General features: G+C 38.6%; 1 protein-coding gene and 2 pseudogenes across 10 annotated transcripts in view; all 3 read right to left on the minus strand.

Moving 5' to 3' along the window:
- Positions 1-24,358, minus strand: part of SRPK2 (SRSF protein kinase 2) — a 254,237-nt gene that overhangs the window by 219,499 nt on the left and 10,380 nt on the right. The window lies entirely within an intron of this gene.
- LOC123466107 overlaps positions 1-24,358 on the minus strand; it is a 146,631-nt pseudogene that overhangs the window by 117,673 nt on the left and 4,600 nt on the right.
- Positions 1-24,358, minus strand: part of LOC102406215 — a 71,720-nt pseudogene that overhangs the window by 45,198 nt on the left and 2,164 nt on the right.

Below are 24,358 nucleotides of genomic sequence, written 5' to 3' on the forward strand. Positions count from 1 at the left end.
GGTGATTGCAGCCATGAAATTAAAAGACGCTTACTGCTTGGAAGGAAAGTTATGACCAACCTAGATAACATATTGAAAAGCAGAGATATTACTTTGCCAACAAAGGTCCGTCTAGTCAAGGATATGGTTTTTCCAGTGCTCATGTATGGATGTGAGAGTTGGACTGTGAAGAAAGCATAGCACTGAAGAATTGATGCTTTTGAACTGTGGTGTTGGAGAAGACTCTTGAGAGTCCCTTGGACTGCAAGGAGATCCAACCAGTCCATCCTAAAGGAGATCAGTCCTGGGTGTTCGTTTGAAGGACTGATGCTGAAGCTGAAACTCTAATACTTTGGCCACCTCATGAGAAGAGTTGACTCATTAGAAAAGACCCTGATGCTGGGAGGGATTGAGGGCAGGAGGAGAAGGGGACGACAGAGGATGAGATGGCTGGATGGCATCACCGACTCGGTGGACTTGAGTTTGGGTAAACTCCGAGAGTTGGTGATGGACAGGGAGGCCTGGCGTGCTGCAATTCATGGGGTCGCAAAGAGTCGGACATGACTGATGAACTGAACAGAACTGAAACAAAATTAAAACTTCAGTTCCTCAGTCAAACTAGTCATGTATCTCAAATGCTCAAGAGCTTGCTTGTGGCCACCATATTGGACAAGACAGATACGGAATATCTCTACCATCACCCATCACACAAAGATCTATCCGACAGCCCTGTTACATGCTTCCCTGCCTCATAAACATAAAATAAACATAAAAATGAAACTTAACTTCTCCCTTCCTTCAAAAGAAAAGTGTAAAATGTTTACTTCCTGCCACCTACCATGTGGGAAGTACCAAGTAAGTCTTTTGGTACAAGTATTGACTGTATTAAAAGCTGAAAAAAACCTTCTTCCTAGGAGAACTCATAAAGCAAAATAATCATCTTCAATGCTTCTACCAGGGTTCTAAAAGCTTTACAACATTCTGGAAAAATGAGTAGCTCATCAGTAACTATTTCAGCCTCCTTATTAGCTTTAAACCACTCTCAACTGCATCTTTAACATTCTCAACTACAACATCTCATTGTCCTGGAAAGTGAATAATTCTCTATATCACTCTGATTATCACACAATTCTCTTTCAAATGGAAAATAGCTCCTTCCTGTCACCTTTGGCCAGAGCGTAAAATATAGCCAGCACTCAAATAACTGTTTGATGAAAACTCAATGAACTCTAAGTCTCTATGGAATTGTAAAAAACAAAAAAGCCAGACTCCATTGCCTAACTACGTGCATTTAATATTTAAGCAGCTTTAAACCTTTTCCTTTTTAAATTTTTTCAGAGTATAGTCAATTTACAATGTTTCTGTATCATTTACATACAATGCTTCTGCTGTATGGCAAAGTAAATCAGTTATACATCTAGATATCCACTCTTTTTTACATTCTTTTCCCATATAGATCATTACAGAGTATTAAGTACAGTTCCCTGTGCTATAAAGTAGGTCCATATTCAGTATCTATTTTATGTATAGTACTGTACTTGTATCAGTCCTAAGTTTCCCAATTTAATCCCTTCCCTTTTCCCCCTTAAGTTTTCTACATCTGTGACTATCTCTGATTTCTAAATAAGTTCTTCTGTATCATTTTTTTTTATTTCACATATAAGTGAATTCATATATTTGTGTTTGTCTGTCTGACTTAATTTCACTTAGTATTGTTAGGGGAAGTACACTGATTGAAACTGCCCACCCTGCCCAGGCACCATAGTAACCATTTGCATGAGTTGTTTTAAGACAGGAGGACCTGGTAAGGAACACGGAATTAATAAGCCTCCACCAACCAGAAGAGTTCAGGAAAGGTCAAAAGGAGACACCACATGTCTGACCACCTCCCAGAATCCTTCTCTCCGGCATCCATCTTGGCTGAACAAGGCCTGCACCACCAGGAAGGCCACTGAGTCAGAATGATTGGCTAAAGACAACCCGGAAACTAATCCCATCACCATAACCCTAGACTGTGAATCACTTGAAAGAGCAGTTCTCCTGGGTTCCCTTACCCTACTGCTCTCCACCCGGGTGCCCTTTCCCAATAAAATCTCTTGCTTTGTCAGTACATGTGTCTCCTCGACAATTCATTTCCGAGTGTTAGACAAGAGCCCAGTTTCGGGCCCTGGAAGGGGTCCCCCTTCTTGCAACAGTATGATAATCTCTAGGTCCATCCATGTTGCTGCAAATGGTATTATTTCATTCTTTTTTATGGCTGAGTGATACTCCATTGTGTATGTACCATATCTTCTTTATCCATTCATCTGTCAATGGACATTTAGGATGCTTCCATGACTTAGCTATTGTAAATAGTGCTGCAATGAACACTGGGGTACACACGTATCCTTTCCGAGTATGGTTTTCTCTGAATATATGCCCATGAATGGATCATATGATAGTTCTGTTTTTAGCTTTTTAAGTAAGCTCCATATTGTTATCCATAGTGATTGTACCAATGAAGCAGCTTTAAGTCTTTTGCTGATTATTTTATAAGCACTTTGCTGACTGTAAGATTTAAATGGCACAACACATTTGTAGACACAAGTTTTTTGTTTCTTAAAAATCAAGGACCTACTAAAAAGTGAAAAGTCTACAAGGAGAAATAAAGTATTACATACCACACCAGAACTACAAAATTAATATAAAATTTTCAGTTACTTATCTATGAAATAGACTAACTCTTAAGTATATATATATAAATACAATGGATTTATGTTTTACATTGGAATATTATTCAGACTTTAAAAAGAAGAAAATCTTGTCACATGCTAGAACATGGATGAACCTTGAGGATATTATGCTAAGTGAAATAAGCCAGTCACAAAAAGAGAAATACTGCATGATTCCACTTACAAAAAGTAGCAACCTTGAATATTCATTGGAATATTCAGCTGAAGCTGAAGATTAAGTACTCTGGCCACCCGATGCAAAGAACTGACTCATTGAAAAAGACCCTGATGATAGGAAAGATTGAGGGCAAGAGGAGAGGGGGGCAACATAGGATGAGATGGCTGGATGGCATCACTGACTCAAGGGACATGAGTTTGAGCAAACTTAGGGAGATAGTGAAGGAGAGGGAAGCCAGGCGTGCTGCAGTTTGTGGGTCTGCAAAGAGTCAGACACAACTTGGCCACTGAATAACAATGAAGTTGTCAAACTTTCAGAAACAGAAAGTAAAATGGTGACTGCTACCATGGGTTTGGGTGGACTCAGGGAGTTGGTGATGAACAGGGAGGACTGGCATGCTGCGGTTCATGGGGTCGCAAAGGGTCAGACACGACTGAGCGACTGAACTGAATGAAGTGTAGAGTGAGAAGGAGTTGCTGTTTAGTAAGTAGACAATTCCATTTGCCAAGATGAAAAAGTTCTAGAGTTATTTTACACAACTTGTTAACAGTTATTAACACAGTATTGACCAGAGATGTATTAATGCGTCTTTTGTGACCCAAATGTTATTCACCAGAGACGTTTCAATATTCACTTACATAACAAATCACTGGCCAAAGGCACTAGTTATTGCAAAAAAAAAAAAAAAAAAAACACACAAAAAAACAAAAAACCAACCACTGTCAATAATGAGTTAACACTCCTGGACTGTACAGGTAAAATGGTTAGGATGAGAAAATTTTTACACTGTGGTTTTTTATCACAATAAAAGAGTGAATATGTATAAACTAAATTAACCCTTGAACAATTCAGGGGTTGGGGCACAGACACCCTCCATGTCTTAGCTATTGTAAACAGTGCTGCTCTGAACACTGGAGTGCATATATCTTTTTGAATTAACAGTTTACATCTTTTCTGAATATATACTCAGGAGTGGGACTGCTGGATCATATAGCAGCTCTATTTTTAGCTTTTTAAAGAACGTCCATACTGTTTTCCTTAGTGGCTACACCAATTTACATTCCCACCAACACTACAGGAAGGTTCTCTTTTCTCCACACCCTCTCCAGCATTTATTATTTATATAGACTTTTTGATGGTGGTCACTCTGACTGGTGTGAGGTGATACTTCATTGTGGTTTTGATTTGCATTTCTCTAGTAATTAATGATGCTGAGCATCCTGTCATGTGCCTATTGGCCATCTGTATGTCTTCTTTGGAGAAATGTCTATTTAGATCTTCTGCCCATTTATTTTTTCAATATTGAGTTGTATGAGCTGTTTACGTATTTTGGTCATATACCATTTGGTATGACATCTTGGTCATACCATGCAAATATTTTCTCCCACTCTATCAGTTAACTTTTTGTTTTGTTGATGGTTTCCTTTGCTATGCAAAAGCTTTTAAGTTTGATTAGGTCCCATTTGTTTATCATTACTTTTATTTCTTTTGCCTTGAGAGACTAACCTAAGAAAACATTGCTATGATTTACAGAAAATGTTTTGTCTATGTTCTCTTCTAGGAGTTTTATGGTGTCATGTCCTGTATTTAAGCCTTTCAACCACTTTGAGATTATCCTTGTACATGGAGTAAAGAAGGGTTCTAATTTCATTTCCCAACACCCCTAGTTGAAGGGACTGTCTTTTCTCCATTGTGTATTCTTTGTCTACAATTAACTGACCACAGGAGTGTGGACAGGTTTACTTCTGGGCTCTATTCTGTTCCACTGATCTACTGTCTGTTTTTGTGCCAATACCAAAATGTTTTCACTACTGCAGCTTTGAAGGATAGTCTGAGATCTGGAAATGTTATGCCTCCAGCTTTGATCTTTTTTCTCAGAACTGCTTTCTGGTTCTTCTGTGACTCCATATAAATTTTAGGATTATCTCTTCTAGTTCTGTGAATAATGTCAAGGGTAATTTGATAGGGACTGCATGAAATCTGTAGACTGCTCTGGGTAGTATACCATTTTAACAATATTCTTTTTTATTTTTTTTTTTAATTTTATTTTTAAACTTTACATAATTGTATTAGTTTTGCCAAATACACATGTATACCTGTGGCGGATTCATTTTGATATTTGGCAAAACAATATTCTTTTAATTCACGAGCATGAAATATCTATTTTTTAAAATCATCTTTAATTTCCTTTATCAGTGATTTACAACTTTCAGCATACAGATCTTTCATCTCTATGGCTAAGTTTGTTTACTCCTAAGTTTCTGGGGTGGTTTTCACGGCATATTTTAAACAGGATTTTTTTTTTTTTACTTTCTCTTTCATTGTTAGTATACAGAAACACAACAGATTTCTGTATATTAATCTCATATCCTGCTATTCTGCTGAATTCATTTATTAGTTCTAGTGTTTGTGTGGAGATTTTAGGGTTCTCTATATAGAAAGTAACTATCAATTGCAAATAGTGACATTTTTACCTGTTCCCTTACAATTGGGCTACCTTTTATTTCTCTTTCTTCTCTACAGCTGTGGCTAAGAATTCCAAGATGTTAAATAGAAGAGGTAAGAGTGGGCATCCCTGTCTCGTTCCTGAATTTAACAGAAAGGCTTTCAGCTTTTCACCTCAACCACACTTCTTACATGTGATAGGAAACTGGTTCTACAGCAAATGTGATACAAATTTTTCCAAAGAGAACTTAAAGCAAAAGTTCTGTATGCTGTTATGTATTTAATTATTTACAATCATCTTCAAAGAGACAGCCATAATATTTTGCTGCTATTGAAAATGTCTACTATATAAAATGAGCTATCTAAGACCTTCATAAAGATATTTTACTACAAATACACTGCTACTCTATGTAGGTAGTGTTCATTTGTTATTTTCTACTGTAGCAAATGGAGGTGCAATGAATCTTGCATCAGTCATTTTAAAAATTTAAAAATCAGATGGTTTTCATAATGGCATCTAGTTTAAAAAATGTTTAATAAAATCCCAGATTCTAACAAGTACAGAGTTTCAATTTGGAATAATGAAAATGTTCTGGAGATGGATGGTGGTGACGACTGCATAACAGTACCAATGTACTTAATGCCACTGAACAGTATGTACAATTAAAAATGATTAAAATGGGGACTTCCCTGGTGTTCCAGTGGCCAAGACTCTGCACTCCCAATGCAGGGGCCCAGGTTTGATCCCTGGTCAGAGAACAAGATCCCACATGCCACAACTAAGATTCAAGATCCATGTGTGCAGCCATACTAATATATAAATATTTTTTAAATGGTTAAGATAGTTTACGATATATATTTTTTAACATAATAAAACCTAAAGGTTCAGTAAGAGGTTATATGTATATCATCTTCAACAGTTTATGAGCTGCTATTAAGAAAACTCATGTGATCATTTGCACAATTAATCCTAACTTACCACTAGCAAAGACATCTCAAAGGTCTCAATTATGCATAAAAGATGCAATTACAGCACAACTGGAAATTTCTCTCAGAAAAAGAAAGTTCAGAAAACCAAGTTTCAAACTGGTTCACACAAATGATATGTGTTAATACTAATGCGACTATAATTACTTGACAATTTTATTAAGTCACTATGTGGTACAGAATAGTTTGAAATACTTTCTAACCAAATCAGTTCTGTACAATCAGGTGATAAATTCTTAAAAAGAGTTTTATTTAAAGAAACACACTTGAGCTTGCCAAAAACATATGAAAGTGACAATAATAATGGCAGCTTTAAACTATAATCATACTTTAATACCCTATAAAACAGGGATTCTTCATGAATAACCATGAGAAAGTTCCAAGTACTGGGTAAAGGCCAAGAAAGAGAGGATGCACACAAGCAAAAGAGTCTTAAAGTCACTATTTATTAAGTAACACCTGGCCTAAAACATGCAGGCATCATGCTAAATAAGTCACATGAACTCTCATTTAACTCTCAGAGTAGCCCCAGGAGATACAAATCTATCTCCTGTTTCACAAACAAGGAAACGAGGACCAATGGGTTAAATAACATGCTCAAGATTGTACAGTCACCAGCAGCAGGACTGGGATCAGACGCCCACACCACTTTGAAGTACACAGACGCCATCTACTTGCTACCACCTTCAGGACACACTGTGCAGCAGACTGCAGTGTTACAACCTTTTTTCCCCTAGAGCGGACAGACATGGAGGGAAAGTAAGTCACGTCGTCAGCAGACACGGCAGCAATCAGCAGAACCAGCTGGAACCCAAGTCTTCCTATTCCTCACCCAGGGCCTTTCCTCTGCAGTATACCTGATATGTGTGGTAGCTCTAAAAATATGTTCACAAATTATTTAATACAACTCACCTCAAAGAGCAGAACCTAAGGCTCTCCTCAGTAACTCACCTTTTTTTCTGATAGCTTTTATTTTTAACTGTGTTCCAATTTCAACTGTCTCACTTCTAACAAATAAAATGTGGCAGAAGTGACATGTGTAAGACTTCCAAGGGTAGGTGTGAGACTTGCCAGAGTAGGTCATAAAGAGCACTGTAGGGCCCTCCTTGTTCTCTCTACTCCTCACTCTGGATGCAGCCAGCTGACATGTTGCGAGGACACTCAAGGAGAGGTCCACATGGCAAAGAAGCAAGGCCTCCTGCCAACAGCCATCGCAAGCCAGACTGGAAGCGGCTGCTCCAGCCCCAGCCAGGCCTTCAAATGACTGAAACCTGAGCCAGAACCACCCAGCTATGCTGCTTCTGAATTCCTAATCCTCAGAAACTACGAGGCAATAAATGTTTGTTGTATTAAGACACCATGGTTTGTCGGGGGTTTTTTTTTTTCGGCTCTAAGCTTAACAGACAAACAAAAAACTCTAAGATATTTAATGTGTACATCTTGGTAATTAAGACAATTTGTTACACAGTAATAAATAAAACAAAGAGGAAGGAAAACAAGTCTCTCAACAAAGTGTGACTAACACTTTGCTATCAAAACTACCAGTGAAAACTCAACTATACTTCAATTAAAAAAAACAATTAACAGTAAAGAATGTAGGCTCTGCAGGTCACCTGTCAAAAGAAGCTTTGTGACCTGGACTAAAGGCAATTTCTCAGGCTCACTTGGCCGTCTGTAACACGATACATAATCATTTTTTAAATTATTTTTAAAACACTCCCCCATTTTACAATAATATTTCCATTACCTTACCTCTTAGAGTCAACTATGATTAAATCAAAAAATGGGTCCAGCACTTGCCATGGTACCCAATACACAGTGAAAGTTCAGTAAATATGCACTGTTACTAATCTTATTTCCTTTATCTGCCCTTTACTAGCAGCTTTCTCTAGATTTTTTAAAAAGTTGCCAATTCTCAGCAGGGAACACCTCCATTACTCTCCTAAGTTGTCCAACAGCCTGTTTCACTGGTCTTCATTTACTTCACTCACTCCAGGCTGTACCTAAAGCTCACCCAAAATTGTCCCTTCCTTTGGCTTCCAGAGAAGGAACTAATAATAACAGGGTCCTCTTCTGGTCTCTGCTACTGCTGCTGCTCCTCCGCCTGCCCCTTCCAAATGTAGGTTATCCTCAAAGCTCTCTCCTATTCATTCTCATCGCCTCAATGGTGACCCTTTTGCAAATGCTCCAAAACCTACTGCAGCCTCTCTCTCCCATCTGAGTCAGGATCCCAGTTTCCCCAGCTCAACAGCTCCACGTGAATGTCTCACAAATACTTCAAATTCAACAAAACCTGAATTTTTTGCATTTCCCGTTATTCCTTATACTTTTTTTCCCTTCTTCCCATCTCCAGTCCTGCTCTATTTATTAACAAACCAAACTCTATGAAGTCAGAGAAGATGTCCAAAGTCTTATTAAAATCTTACCCCTTCTGCTTTCAATAAATGTATGAGACACTGTGCTGGGTGCCAGGGATACACTGCAAGCTGTCCACACTGCCCCCACCCAAGAACTTACAATCTAGCATGCTTCCTATTAACTGCCAAGTCCCAGGGACTCCACCTGTGCAGACTCTCATATCCATCCCCTTTCCATTCCTACCACAACCACCCTCCTCTCACACCTAGACCATGGCGACAATGTGCTGAAGTTTCTCTCTTCACTTCTTGCCCCCACCTCAATCCATCCTTTACATAAGGTGCCCATTATCTTTCTCAAGCATGTGTTCGTGCTATTCAGCTTCCCAAAAATCTTCAATGGTTCCCACTGCTTACAGCAAGTCAGAATTCCCTCACATTACCTTGATAGCACTTCATGATTTTTCCCACTGGGAATCACCTGCACCCCACTGTATATTTAGGGCCCCTCATTCTCTCCCTAACACATCTGTTTACACCAGCAATCCTCTCAGAATGTCATGGCCTTTATTATGAAGATCCCTTCGTGCAGTCATCTGAACTAAATGACCCTTCCCTTATTTTACGTGCACAAGGCCTGTATCTCTATTTGCCACTAACCCCTCCACCTTCTGCCACTGTTAGTTATTTACTTGCCTGTCTCTTTGGGTAGGTCACAAATCCCAGGCTGCCACTAATTTACTTGGCAATCTTATAAGTCACTGCATTATCCAAGGTTTAATTTTCTCATCAGTAAAATGAAAGGTTAGACTGACTAAGTGCTAAGCAACTCCCAATTTCAAAGTTCCATACAGATGAGCCTTGTCTTTGAAAAAGGCAGAACAGCACAACTGTATGCTTGGCCTTGGTAGTCAGACCAGTGGTTCTGAATCCCAACTCTACAACCTACCATCTCTCAACAACAGATCTGCTGTTTTCTGTGCCTCAGTACCTCATATGCAAAATGAGAATAATAAGTGTTATCTTTTAGAATTATTTCAGTTTTTCAATTTTGTTTAAATAGCCATATTAGACATAATTCACACCCATTTAAAATATGCAAGTCAATGACTTTTGGTACAAAGCTGTACAACCATCACCATGATCAGTTTTAGAATATTTTCATCACTCCCAAAAGAAACGCATATCCATCAACAATCATTTCCCTTTTCCCATAGCCCTAGGCAAACACTCTATGGATTTGCCTATGCCTGGCATTTCATGTCAATGGAATATGTTTATGACTGCCTTCTTTCATTTAGCAAAATGCTGTCAAGGTAAATCTATGTTGTTGTAAGAGGACGTCAGTCATTTTATTACTAATTGATATCCCAGTGTAGATATAATACTACATTTTGTTTATCAGCTGATGGACATTCAGTTCTATCCCTTGGTCATTAGAAATAATGTTGCTCTTTCAGTCTTAAGTAACAGAAAATGCAACTCAATCTGGCTTAAGCAAATAACTAAAAGCCCAGCAGGCAGTCCATGCTCCAGCACACGTTTAATCATCATCAGGACTGACTTTTTCTCCATTTCTTGGCTAGGCTCTGTTCTCTGCTCATTTTTGAGATCTGCCTGGTGACAAAATGGCTTCAGAACTCCATTTCACATTCTCTAACAGTCAAGCCAATAGGAGAAAGCAAAGCCCTGGAGTTAGCTCTGGGTGGACGGTCTCACTGTGGCCCTAGACTGTACAACTGAAATAGGCTGTGATCTATCCTTGGGAAATGTGGAAAGGACCCAAAGTATGTGAACCAAAAACACATAAGAGATAAACCCCACACAAAACTGAGGCCTCTTTCTGGGAGGATAAATGGATTCTAAACAGCTGAAAAATTTTAAAGCCCAATTTTTAAAAATAAGGAAATTCTAAATACAAAAACCCAATCTAAGGTTGATAAAAATTAAACATAATAAATCATGTTCAGCCTGCTCTTCCATAATGCAGTGTAAGACTGCAACTATATCAAACATAAGGAATGGGGCTTATTTTCAAAATTTTTTAAACTTCAGATTATAGAGTCAGAGGAATTTCTCTGGTCTTGTGGAAAACACGGGAGGCAAGGTATGGGAAAGGGAAGTCTCTGAGACCGGTAGTCTGCGAAGCATTTCCTATGCTAACAACAATACATACTGTGGTTCAGGCCTGACAGCCACCTTAATCCTTTATTAGCCAAAGTTCTCAACTCAGTTTATTAAGAATTCTTTTCGTGGGAAAACATCACTTTGATTTCCTAATATAAGCTAACAGGAAACAAGAATTCCTTTAACAAGAAGTAATTTTTCAATCTTGCCCAAAATAATTTTATCTCATAAAACAAGAAATACTAAATGTTTATTTCCCTCTTGGACTCAGCCTGTGTGTGTGTCAGTCGCTCAATCATGTCTGACTCTTTGTGACCCCATGGACTAAAGCCCGTCAGGCTCCTCAGTCCATGAGAATTCTCCAGGCAGGAATACTGGAGTGGGGTTGCCATTCCCTTCTCTAGGGGATCTTCCTGACTCAAGGATCAAAGCCGAGTCTCCTACGGTGCAGATTCCTTACCATCTGAGCCACGAGAGAGGCCCCTAGACTCAGCCTAAACATAATTAAAAAATAAAAAATGAATTTTTAAAACCACTACCAGGATTACCCATTCCTTTTATCACGTGTCTTAATCTCCCCCCCATTCCCTTAATCTAGTTTCAAATTATAGACCTAGAGATCACCTGCTACAAACAATGATTTCTAGATCTAATGGTAATTTTGTTGCTCTAATTCACCTTGAGGACTTATCCTTAGACAACATATGTCCTATCCATAACTAGTGGGCATTATTAATGAGAAAAAAAAATTAAGCTGGCCAAAATAACTAAAGACATGTTCATATTTAGATGCTTAATAAAATTTTATACTAATTCCACAGCTTTTCTTTTTGCCTATTATAAAAAACCCTAAAATACAACTGAAACACCATAAAATAACAGCTGCTACTTAGTTTATTATGTACTACACAGATATAATTACATTATTGAATCCTTACATTTATTCTCTGAGACATATTATCAGCTCTATTTTAAGAAGAAAACTATAAGACTTAGAAGAATTAAATAATTTATCTTACACCACTGAGGAAAGTGATGCCTTCAAAACTTGAACCCTAGTCACCTCCTTCTGACAGCAGGATCAGCCTCAGCAAAGAATATTCAAAGAGTAACCAGACTTCAAAAAAAGGGGAAACTATGACTTTTTTAAGCTAAGACAGGTTTTGCCTACACCAAGTATCAGGATTCAAACTTTAAGAGTAAAATTATACCCCCTAGGATCCTCTGAAAGGTAAACATATCCTCGGGTGTCCCTTAACTTGATCGCAAAGACAGTGAAGGTAGTGGGCATCAGTGGAGTCAAGGGGAAGAGAACAGATCTGCTATTACTGTTAAACCTACAGGGTGCCGGCTGTCTATTACGTAGATAAAGGATACAGAAAGCCTTAGTGTTGTAGGAACTGAAAAATCAAGTTTCTAAAACTAAGACAGAAAACATAACTAACCCTTAAAAAATAGAAAACTATCTTACTGTATACTAAAATTTCTATCCCACTCCTTCCATATATCCATATGATAAAACAGCTCATGTCCATGTCACATGCTAAGAGCAGTTTCCATTCAAAGGAAAAAAACTGTATTTTCACCTTTGTTTTTGTGAGAGTAAAGGGAAGAATTTAAAAATAAGGTTCTTCAGTGTGGAGATTCCTTAAAAAACTGGAAATAGAACTGCCATATGACCCAGCAATCCCACTGCTGGGCATACACACCGAGGAAACCAGAATTGAAGGAGACATGTGTACCCCAATGTTCACTGCAGCACTGTTTATAATAGCCAGGACATGGAAGCCACCTAGATGTCCATCAGCAGATGAATGGATAAGAAAGCTGTGGTACATATACACAATGAAGTATTATCAGCCATTAAAAAGAATCCATTTGAATCAGTTCTCATGAGGTGGATGAAACTGGAGCCTATTATACAGAGTGAAGTAAGCCAGAAAGAAAAACACCAATACCAGTATAGTAACACATATATATGGAATTTAGAAAGATGGTAACAATGACCCTCTGTGTGAGACAGCAAAAGAGACACAGACGTAAAGAACAGTCTTTTGGACTCTGGGAGAAGGCGAGGGTGGGATGATTTGATAGGGTAGCACTGAAAGGTGTATGTTATCATAGGTGAAGCGGGTCGTCAGACCAGGTTCGATGCATGAGACAGGGTGTTCAGGGCTGGTGCACTGGGATGGGGAGGGAAGTGGGAGGGGGGTTTTGGATGGGGAACACATGTGTGGCCATGGCTGATTCATGTCGATGTATGGCAAAAACCACTACAATATTGTAAAGTAATTAGCCTCCAATTAAAACAAATAAATTAAATTTTAAAAAAAGAAAGTTGGACACAGGCACATAGGAAGAACATCATGTGATGATGGAGGCAGAGGTTAGGTGATGCAGCCCCAAGCCAAGGAATGCCACGGAAGCTGGAAGAGGCAAGGAAGGACCCTCATCTAGAGACTTCAGAAGGAGCTCGGTCATGCTGAGACCTTGATCTCAACTTCCAGCATCTAGAACTGGAAAAGAAGAGATTTCTGAGGACTTCTCTGGTGGCCCAGTGGCTAAGACTGTGCACTCCCAATGCAAGGTGTCTGGATTTGATCCCTGGTCAGGGAATTATCTCCCACATGTAACTAAAGGTCCAGCACAGCGAATGCTGCAACTGAAAGATCCTGCATGCTGTGACTGAGACCCAGTGCAACCAAGGTAATTAAATAAATAAGATATATATATTTAAAAAATAAAAATAAGGTTCTTGCAACAATCTCTAGGGGCTAAAAACTTTACCTTCTGTGTTAGTCCCAGAAAGATTTGCTTTCTGCAGACTATATGGTAATGTTGAAAGCCAGTGAATCAGAATCTAGCAGCCTAACCAGCACTAAACCGGCTCAGAAACTAAAGACAGGTGACCTTAATTAAGTACCTGCTTCTTCAGTCCCCCTCACTACTCCTTCATTGGAACTTCTGCACTGAAGGACAAAAGAAGAAATAAAGGACTGAAGAATTTTAAGCTCTTTTTCAAGAAGCTGCCTTGAAGAAGCACTATAGTATATGAGGGAAAGACCAAGAGACAGTTTTTCCACTTTACATATAATAGAGTTCTAGGTAAAAATTTTATTTTAAAAGCATTCTGCAGGAATTCCTTCGTGGTCCAGTGGTTAGAGTTTTGCATTTCCACTCTCAAAAGCACAGATTAAACCCCTGGCCAGGAAACTAAGATCCCACAAGCTGCACGGCATGGCTCTCAGCCCAAAAAACGTTCTGCTACTACAAAGACTGAAAAACACTTGTCCAGGTGCTCTCAGATCCACAACCTAAGGCAATACATTTCTGTTGTGAAAAGAACACAGTCAATTTTAATTTTACATCAGTGATACAATAACACTTATAGAAAGCCCCCTACATACATACATACAAGTTGCATTCCAAGAGCACGTTAAGTCCAAAGTTAGCCTTGGTGCGCAACCAACCCAATCAGGTACACAGTACTCAACTGTAAGAGGTTTATAACATTCTCACACAAATAATATTAATACACAAAAAATAAACGAACAACAAAAAAACATTTTTAATCTTGGAAAGTACAGTAGTACAGTACAACAGCTGGCATACAGGGGCTGGCTGGCATCGAGTGAACAGGCAAGAAGAGTAAGTGACTGGAGGAGAGAGAGGAGGTGGGAGACGGTGGAGCTGAAGGACCGTCAGCAATAGAAGGCCGACAGCAAGCTGCAATTTCACTCACATCTGACACTGATGGCACACACGTTCGCATCTTTGAAAGTTCACAACTTGAACGTTCGTATGTAGGAGACTTACTGTACATCCTATTTTAGAATAAAGCACATCATGTAACCCATCTCCCGAAAAAAAACTTTCATTGGCATATTCTAGATGTAAAAATAACCACAGACTCCCTGTGTAACCGGTGGGAAGAGCTGACTGACAGCAGAAACGGTGGCGGCAAGCTCTGTTCCTTGCGCCAGAAGCAACAGCAGCACCTGGTGAGCAAAGGAAGCCCCGGCCACGGGAGGCCCAAGAGTCAAGTGTTACTTCTCAGTGTACTGTCCTTCTTGTCCCTCCCTTATCTCAAACTTCTGCTTCCTGGGGTTGGAATCTGTCTTTACTCCTTCACCCACCCTGCCTAGTTCACACAGCTGTCTAGGGGCACATCTACTACACTGAGGTACTACAGGGGACACGGCACCCACACTCTATGCTCTTGTGGGACACACACCCAAGTTTAAAGCAATCAACAATCTCATACAGATGGTCCCTCTTGTCCCTATCCTTTTAGGATCCACATTCTAAGACCCTAACTTGAGAATTATAAAGCTTAAAAATATTTACATTAAGAATATATCCAAAAAATACCTGGAAAACACACACTCTGGAATTGATAGGTCAATTAATTTTGAACTGAATTCAAGTATCAGGAACAAAACTACATTTTGTAGGATTTATCCAGTAAGGCTAAGGACTCAGCATAAAGTATCATATAAGCCCAAGTATAAACCATGGTATTTTCACAAAAATTATCCCTCAAAAAAAGAGGTAGTTGCCTTAGATTCTAGTCCTTATAAAGTCTTTAAAGGGATAGACTGCTCTCAAGTATCTTATTTTTAACATAATAAGGCAAAAAAAAAAAAAAAAAAAAGAATCTTCCAGAGGAAATGAACAATCAGGATTATAGGAATGCTAGGTTTGATGGCAGAGGGTGACATAATGATGATTCCTAGAGAAGCCTGACTCAGATGAGTCTTGGTCAGACCGAGAAGAGAGGGAAGGGACAAAACACACTTTACTGATGACTGACTGGGGAACTGTCTGAAATCACTTTAATCAATACTAATTTGGGAGGCTTAGAGACATCAACCCAATAAAATCAATTTAAAAACAGGCAAATAATTTCAACATATTTTTGGAATTATAAAAATCCTTCAAGCTAAGCTTCAGCAGTACATGAACTGAGAACTCCTAGATGTATGAGCTGGATTTGGAAAGGCAGAGGAACCAGAGATCAAATTGCCAACATCTGTTGGATCATAGAAAAAGCAAGGGAATTCCAGAAAAATACCTACTTCTGCTTCATTGACTACACTAAAGCCTTGACCTTGTGGATCACTACAAACTGTGGTAAATTCTTAAAGAGATGGGAATACCAGACCATCTTACCTGCCTCCTGAGAAAACTGTATGCAGGTCAAGAATTAACAGAAACAGACATGGAACTGGTTCAAAACTGAGAAAGGAGTAGGTCAAGGCAGTATACTGTCACCCTGCTTATTTAATTTCTATGCAGAGTAGTACATCATGCAAAATGTCAGGCTAGATGAAGCACAAGCTGGAATCAAGATTGCTGGGAGAAATATCAACAAACTCAGATATGCTGATAATATCACTCTAATGGCAGAAAGTGAGTGAGGAGGAACTAAAGAGCCTCTTATGAGGGTGAAAGAGGAGACTGGAAAAGTTCGCTTAAAACTCAACATTCAAAAAACTAAGATCATGGCATCTGGTCTATGGCAAATAGATGGGGAGAAAAATGCCAAGAGTGACAGACTTTATTTTCTTGGGCTCCAAAATCACTGCAATGACTGCAGCCATGAAATTAAAACATGCTTGCTCCATGGAAGAAACGCTATGACAAACCTAGACAGCATATTAAAAAGCAGAGATATCACTTTGCTGACAAAGGTCCGTATAATCAAAGCTGTTGTTTTTACAGTAGTCACGTACAGATGTGAGAACTGGACCGTAAAGAAGACTGAGTGCTGAAAAACTGATGCTTTTGAACTGTGGTGCTAGAGAAGACTACCGTGAGTCCCTTGGACAGCAAAGAGATCAAACCAGCCAAACCTAAAGGAAATCTACCCTAAATATTCACTGGAAGGACTGATGGTGAAGCTGAAGCTCCAATACTCTGGCCACCTGATGCAAAGAGCCAACTCACTGGAAAAGACCTTGATGCTGGGAAAGATTGAGGGCATCAGAAGAAAGGAGTAACAGAGGATGAAATGGTTGGAAGGCAACACCAACTCAATGGACATGAGTTTGAGCAAACTCTGGGAGATAGGGAGAGACAGGGAAGCCTGGTCCTGTGCTGCAGTCCATGGGGTTGCAAAGAGTCGGACATGACTTTGCCATACACAAATCTTTTTAAGAATTTTTTGGAAAAGTCAGTCAATCGTTAAATGGTAAAAAATGCAATTCCAAACAATAAATGAAGGAAAAACAAAAAGGCCTCAGAGTTTTGCAAAAAGTTCGTTACACTTGGATAAAATATCCAGTGATAGTATCATCTATGGATTCAAGGATGATACATCTCAGTTTGGACTGACATAAATACCACATGCTCTCTCTGTACTACCTTTCACAGCTTTTCTATAAATTTTAATTGTTCTAGGAAATAAAGTTTTTAAAGAAATCAGATTTGTGAGGCAAGGGATGGGGAGAGGGTGAACTGGAAGGTGTCAAAGGTACCAACTTCCAGTTATAAGATAAATAAGTACAGAGAAGTAATGTACAACATGACGACCAGTTAATCATGTGCACACCTGACTATATGGCATACAGCAAAGCTGTGGAGAGCGATCCTAAGAGCTCTCATCACAAAGAGAATTTTTTACCTTTCTCTTTAAAGAGAATTTTTTTTTCTTTCTCTTTATTTTATCTATATGACATGATGGAAGTTAACTAAATCTACTGTGGTAATCATTTACTCAATTATGTATATCAAACTGTTCTGCTGTACACCTTAGAGTTACACAAAAATTTCTGTCAATTATTTCTCAATAAAACTGGGGGGAAAGTTTTTAAAAATATGTATCATGTGTTCTGGAAAAAACTGATTCAAAAAGCACTTTTCAAAAAATTTTTTTTTAATTTATTTTTATAAACAGAAAAATAAAGACAGTAGTGAATCTCCATAACCAAGTACTCAGCTTCTGCAGTTTCACAATTTTGATAACTTTTTTCAGCTTTACTGAGGTACATAACTGACAAAATTGTATATATTCAAAGTGTACAACATAATTCAACATACATATCTTTGTGAAATGATTACCAAAATCAAGTTAAATAACACAGCCATCACTACATATATTTCCATTTTTTGTGTGGTGAGTGTAAAAGCATTTCAAATGATAAGTCACTGATGTTACAAATGTGAAATGTCTGAATAAAACTACTTCATGAAACATGAGGTACTTCTAAACTAATGTATTGGGGAAGATGTTTCAAAAAATCCAAATGAACTTTTTGGCCAACCCAATATAATGTGTGAATTTAAATGTATTTGTAATTAAGAGATTAAATATCATAAGTGAACATTTAACTACTCCATCTATATCTATAAAATTATTTCCAAGTTGTATAAAATTTAAAATTTCTCATTGGGGAATTAGGGGACTTATAACCAAAGCTGTCTTATAGTCAGGTACATGAAGAATTTTGTAATACAAAGAATCTGAAATGTTCCCTTGGAGACATACACAACAAAATAGAGCACCCACACCAAAACAAAGGAAAGAAAGGAAAAAAAAAAATGGCTAATAGCTATCCACACAAACCAGGAGTCTAGATTAGGCTGTGCTACCTTTATCCTTGGCTGACAGTACTCCTGGAATCAAGGCAGGGTACAAGCTTAAAAACCTGGCAACTCCAGGTAATGACTTAAAATAATAAAAAAAAGAGAATATAAGATTTGGTAATAAAAATCTAGGGGCCTATTAGACCTTTGATACAAAGACAGAGCTAAAAAAAAATTTCTTAATCCTTAGTCATCAACACAAAAAATACTTTATCTACCTGGGACAGATGATGAGACAATGATAGGTAAGAAAGGAAGAGAAGGAAAGAGGGAGAGATGGAGGCAGGAGGAAGAAATACCCACCTCTGAAATATAAAGGCCATCAATGATGAACTAAATAAACAAATGTAATGAACTCTTCTCAAATCTCAGTTTCCTTAAACTTCCTTCTCCCATTTATTTATCCTCTTTAAACTGATCTTTAGCTTCCTTTGTCTTATTTTGTCCAGTGGCATTCTCCAAGTTTCAGGCTCCAGCCCTCTTCTCTCCACCCCCTTCTCTTCAGTAAACTGATCTTGTTCTCCTAGCTGTCCTCAAAGGTATATTCTAAGTCCCACTTCCCACCCGTATACAAAATCCCCATAATGTACTTCCCTTTGGATAGATGTCACTTCAAATACAGTGTGCCAAAAACGAAATCTCTTGCCCATTTCCAGACAACTCCCAACCTTCTTAATCCTCATTAGGTATAACATTTTCAGTTAAATTTTGTCATTGTTCTTTTATTGCTTTCCTCTTCACATCCTATAATTAGCTAGTTCCAGCCCTGGTGACTCTTAAAAATGTTCCAAAATTGAGAGTCTTAAAAAGGTTCACTATCTTTCAGTTAATATTTCCATTTCTAAGATTCCATATAATCTAAGAAAATCTGAAACGCAAAGATGTTCACTGAAATATTATAATGCCTGATAGTAAACATTTTCTAGCAACAAATATTCAAACAAATTAAGCAGTTAAGTACTGTCATTAATAATTGATTATGAGAAAATATTAAGAATATTAAAAATGTTAATGACAAAATAGCAAACAATGACAGGATACAAAATCATGTACGAGATAATTAACACAAAAAAGAAACAAGGATTAGAAGAAAACTAGAAAGAAAAATACCAAAATATTAACAATTTTTCATGTGTGAGTATCCTGCTAAATGGTGACAACGTGAGTCATTTTTGTCTTCTTTTTCTTCTTTTTTTTTTGGCTCTGCCATAAAGGATCTTAGTTCCCCAACCAGGGATGGAACCCAGGCCCTGGCAGTGAACTCAGTATTATTTTAAACTAAACAGCAAAAATAAATTGGAAGAGGAACTTAGAAATATAATCTTAATAATATGCAAGAACAGCCAAAAAAATTCTGAAACCAAGAATGACAAAGTGTATGTGGGATATGTGAGAGAGCCCTTGCCCTACAAAAGCCTAAAAAGTACTCAGAACTACAGTAATTAGAACAATAGGGAACTAAAGCAGGAACAGAGAAGTCAACACCTTTAATACTCATACATGGAGAGCTGCAAAAGAGTTGGGATGACGAGACAAATCATTTTGAAAAAAAAAAGACACCGATAACCAAATCCTAATAACTGCAGCCAAACTTTACTGAACATTTACCATGAGTACACAACCTTAGGGCCAGAGGTCTTCTCTATTTGGATTTTCCAAAGACAATATGGCATGGTGCCCATATCATGCACCATGTAAAATTCCAACAAAGTCTAGGAGCATGCTTTTATATATTTTTTAAGGAGCATGCTTTTAAAATAGGCAGCTTACAGCCTTCCTCTTCTCAGAGGAAGAAGATAGCCTCCTTCTGTACAAAAGAGACCTGTGCTCTAATCCCATCCCCTCCTGTCAACTCAAGGCTTCTGCTCCAAATACCTTGTTAGTATTTTCTACTAGCTCCTAGTCATTTGCTTATATTTGGCAGGGGGAAAAAACACTTCTCAAGAACCACTTTCTCTTTACCTTTTCTCCTCGACACAAAGAAAGCTTATTTAACTAGTAATCTTTAAAAAGAAAAAAAAAAAAAAAAGATTACCCTGTCATCTCATTCACTCATGGGGCTACAGGTCACTGTGTCCAAACGCACTGTGCTGAGACTGCTCCAGCTGTGGGCTTTAACAATTTCCTACTTGCCAAAGTCAAAAGGCCAACACTAGGGTTCATCTCACTTGAATTTTTTTTGCCCCTCGCAGATTGTGCTCTACTGACCACTCCCTTCTTGAAATGTCCTTGGTAACTGAATCAGCTTTCTCCTGGCTCTCCTATCCCTCTGCCTCCTCCTTTACCCTACCTATGGCTTTCTTTTCTACACATTCAACACCTTCAGCCAGCTGCCACCAACAACTCCAGTTACCATTTCTAACCGGAGCTCTCCCAGTGCTCTAGCAGTCAACACTGACCAATACCTCTAACTGGAAGTGAACCAGACACCTCTAACTGCCTAACAAAAGCCATCATTAGCTTTTTCCAAAGCTGCTGCACGTTCTCTATCTTGAGGAATGGCAATACCATCCACAAATTAGCTAATTCAGAAACCTGGGGTTCATTCCAGTCTCCTCTCACTCTGCTCTGACATGAGACATTAAATCCAGTGAATTCTACTCCCTGAATACCTACCAGTCTCCTGAAGCCTCCTGCAATAGCCCCCTAATGGATCTCTTGCCTCTAAGCCATTCTCCACACAGCGGCTAGAGTAATCTTTCTAGAACATCTCAATCTGCACCGTCAGCAATGAACCCAACTCAGCACTCACCACACCTGCACCCCAGTCTTACCTCCCTGCTTGGTATTTCAGGAATTCAAGCATGCCACTTACACCCCGACATGTTAACATCAACTGCAACGAAGCTTCTGCTTGGAAGACCCTCACTCTGCTCCCTCCTATTTACTTGGCAAATTTTTATTGGCTCTACAAGATCCAGTTTAATACAACTCTGTAAATCTACTAAAAACTACTGAACTGTACACTTTAAGCAGATGAACTATATGGTATGTAAATCTGATCTCAACAAAGTTCATAATTTTCTGTAAGAAATAAGGCTTACATTCCATTTTTTTTTTAATGGGCAAAAGACCAAACAGGCACTTCACAAAACAGAAAATTCAAACAACCAATAAACATACAAAAAGATGTTCAAAAGCATCACTCAGGCAAATGCAAGTTAAAACTTCAATGAGACATCAGTACACACCCAGAATAGCTAAAATTAAAAAGAAGGACACGATCAAATATTACAAAGACATGGAACAACTGAAACTGCATACATTGTGGGTGGGAATGTAAAGCAGTTCAATCAGAACTATTTCATGAAGTTGGGGAAAATATCTTTGCAAGTACTACTAAGCATACACCTCTTCTATAACCTAGCAATCCCACTGCTAGAACATATCCCAAAGAGAAACAACTGCAAACGTCCACAAAGGGACATGTACAAGAATACTTGTAGCTGCTTTATTAATAATGACTACAAACTGAAGGAAAAAAATTGTGGTGGTATATTCATTCAATGGAATATCAGAAAGTAGTAACAACAGACTAACGGTACAACTGGTACTTGCAACAATACAGACAAATCTCACAGATACAATGTTGCAATGAAAGCAGCTAGAACCTGAAGTATATACCATATATTCCACTTAAAAGAAGTTCAAGAACAGGCAAAACTAACCAATAATGACACATACCAGCGAAGTGGTTACCTCTGGGCAGCAGGGTATAAACTGGGGAGAGGTCTGAGGAACCATATAGTGGGCTCGATCCCTGGATCTTGAAGATCCCCTGGAGTAGGAAACGGAACCCACTTCTGTATTCTTGCCTGGAAAATTCCAAGGACAGAGAAGTCTGGCAGGCTACACAGGGTGTTACAAAGAGTCAGACACCACTGCAAGACTGAGCACACACAGAGTACTGGAAGGGTCTGCATTCTGATCTGAGTGGTGGTGACAAGGATATAAATGAATGTAAAAATCATCAAGCTATACACTGAAGATTAGAGCTCTTTACTACATTACTATACACACATGAATGTATATATGCTATAGCTCAACTTTGAAAAAACAAAAATATGCGTAAGCAAACTATAATTAACTGTACTGCATTATATACTTGAAAGTCAAGAGCAAAGAGCTTAAATGTTATCACCACAGAAGAAAAAAGTAATTATATGAGAGCATGGAGGAGGTATTAACTAATCTTAATGTGGTAATCATTTCACAGAGGTTTCCCTGGTGGCTCAGCAGAAAAGAATCTGCCTGCCAATGAAGGAAACAAGGGTTCAATCTCTGGGTCGGGAAGATTCCCTGGAGAAGGAAATGGCAACCCACTGCAATATTCTTGCCTGGGAAATCCCATGGACAGAGGAGTCTGGCAGGCTATAGGCCATGGAGTCACCAAGAGTCGGATATAGGACTTAGCAACTAAACAACAACAAATCATTTCACAATATATACATACACCAAATCATGTTGTACACCTTAAACTTACATACATTATATGGCAATGATATCTTAATAAAGCTGGAAAAAATATGCACAGATAAAAGGATAATGCATCAAATATACACATATATTTAAAGACAAAAATATGGACATATAAAAAGATAACACACCAAAATAATTGGTGGAACTACAATGGATGTCTATTTCTTTAAACTGTTTTATACTATTTTTTTCCTTTTTAGCCACGCCACACAGTTTGCAGGATCAAGTTCCTGACTAGGGATCGAACCTGTGCCCCCTGCATGGAAGATCCAAGTCCTAGCCGCAGGATCGCCAGGGAATTCCCTGAATTTTCTACCATGACCATATTACTTTTATCATTTAAAATTAAGCTATTCATTAAAATAACAATAAAGTTAAAATCCAACAAGGTCTCTTCCTAACAATCAAAGTCCCTTAACAATCAAAGCACCACTGTACTTAAATCTTACAGCACTCATCACACCATTCTGCAATGGTCTGTTGCCCAGGTCATCTCCCCTACTTGCCAGTTAGCATAGGGATTTATCTTATTCTTTCCAACACACTGGCGAGCACTAGGTATCTGCAGCACTAGGTATCTGCTTCATATATATCTGTTGTATTGAACAGCTTTGTTGGTATATAAAAATAATTGTTTAATACACAACAGTATAATAAAGTTAAGAAGTCAAAAATAAGTGATTTCCTTCCATAAGAGGAATTTCAAAGTCATAGGCTTGTGAGCTTGAGTTTATACCACAGGGTACACTTGAGGCTTACCTAGTAAGATATAAACTTGTATGACAGCATTCCTAAATTGCCTCACCTGCGATTTACTGACCCAATGCCACCAGTCCCATGCCTACCATTTTCTGTGGCAGTCAGAACTCATACAATCTGTAAGAATATAGATAACCAACCAGCTCCACCAGCCAATAGAAAGTTAAGAGCCCAAAGGATACAGAATCCCATCACCAATACCATATACACAGATCACAAATATCATGGAGAGGAGAACAGAGAGAGAGAGAGAGAGATAGGGACAGACACCAACAGACCAAGTTGCTAACTTGCTAGAAAGTCAAAATGCAAAGTAAGTCCTCCAGCAATCATATTCTTGGGTACCCTGCCGCTACTGCTGCTGCTAAGTTGCTTCAGTCGTGTCCGACTTTGTGCGACCCCATAGATGGCAGCCCACCAGGCTCCCCCGTCCCTGGGATTCTCTAGGCAAGAACACTGGAGTGGGTTGCCATTTCCTTCTCCAATGGATGAAAGTGAAAAGTGAAAGTGAAGTCGCTCAGTCATGTCCGACTCCTAGCAACCCCATGGACTGCAGCCCACCAGGCCCCTCCGTCCATGGGATTTTCCAGGCAAGAGTACTGGAGCGGGGTGCCATTGCCTTCTGTACCCTACATAAGTAGAAAAAACATGTTTACATTACAAACCTGTACAGGAATGTTTAGCAGATTTATAAACTATCCATGTGTCCTTCAACAGATGAATGAATAATGGATAAACAAACTGTGGTA

The sequence above is a fragment of the Bubalus bubalis genome, chromosome 8 (assembly GCF_019923935.1).
Source record: "Bubalus bubalis isolate 160015118507 breed Murrah chromosome 8, NDDB_SH_1, whole genome shotgun sequence".
NCBI classification, from domain to species: domain Eukaryota; kingdom Metazoa; phylum Chordata; class Mammalia; order Artiodactyla; family Bovidae; genus Bubalus; species Bubalus bubalis.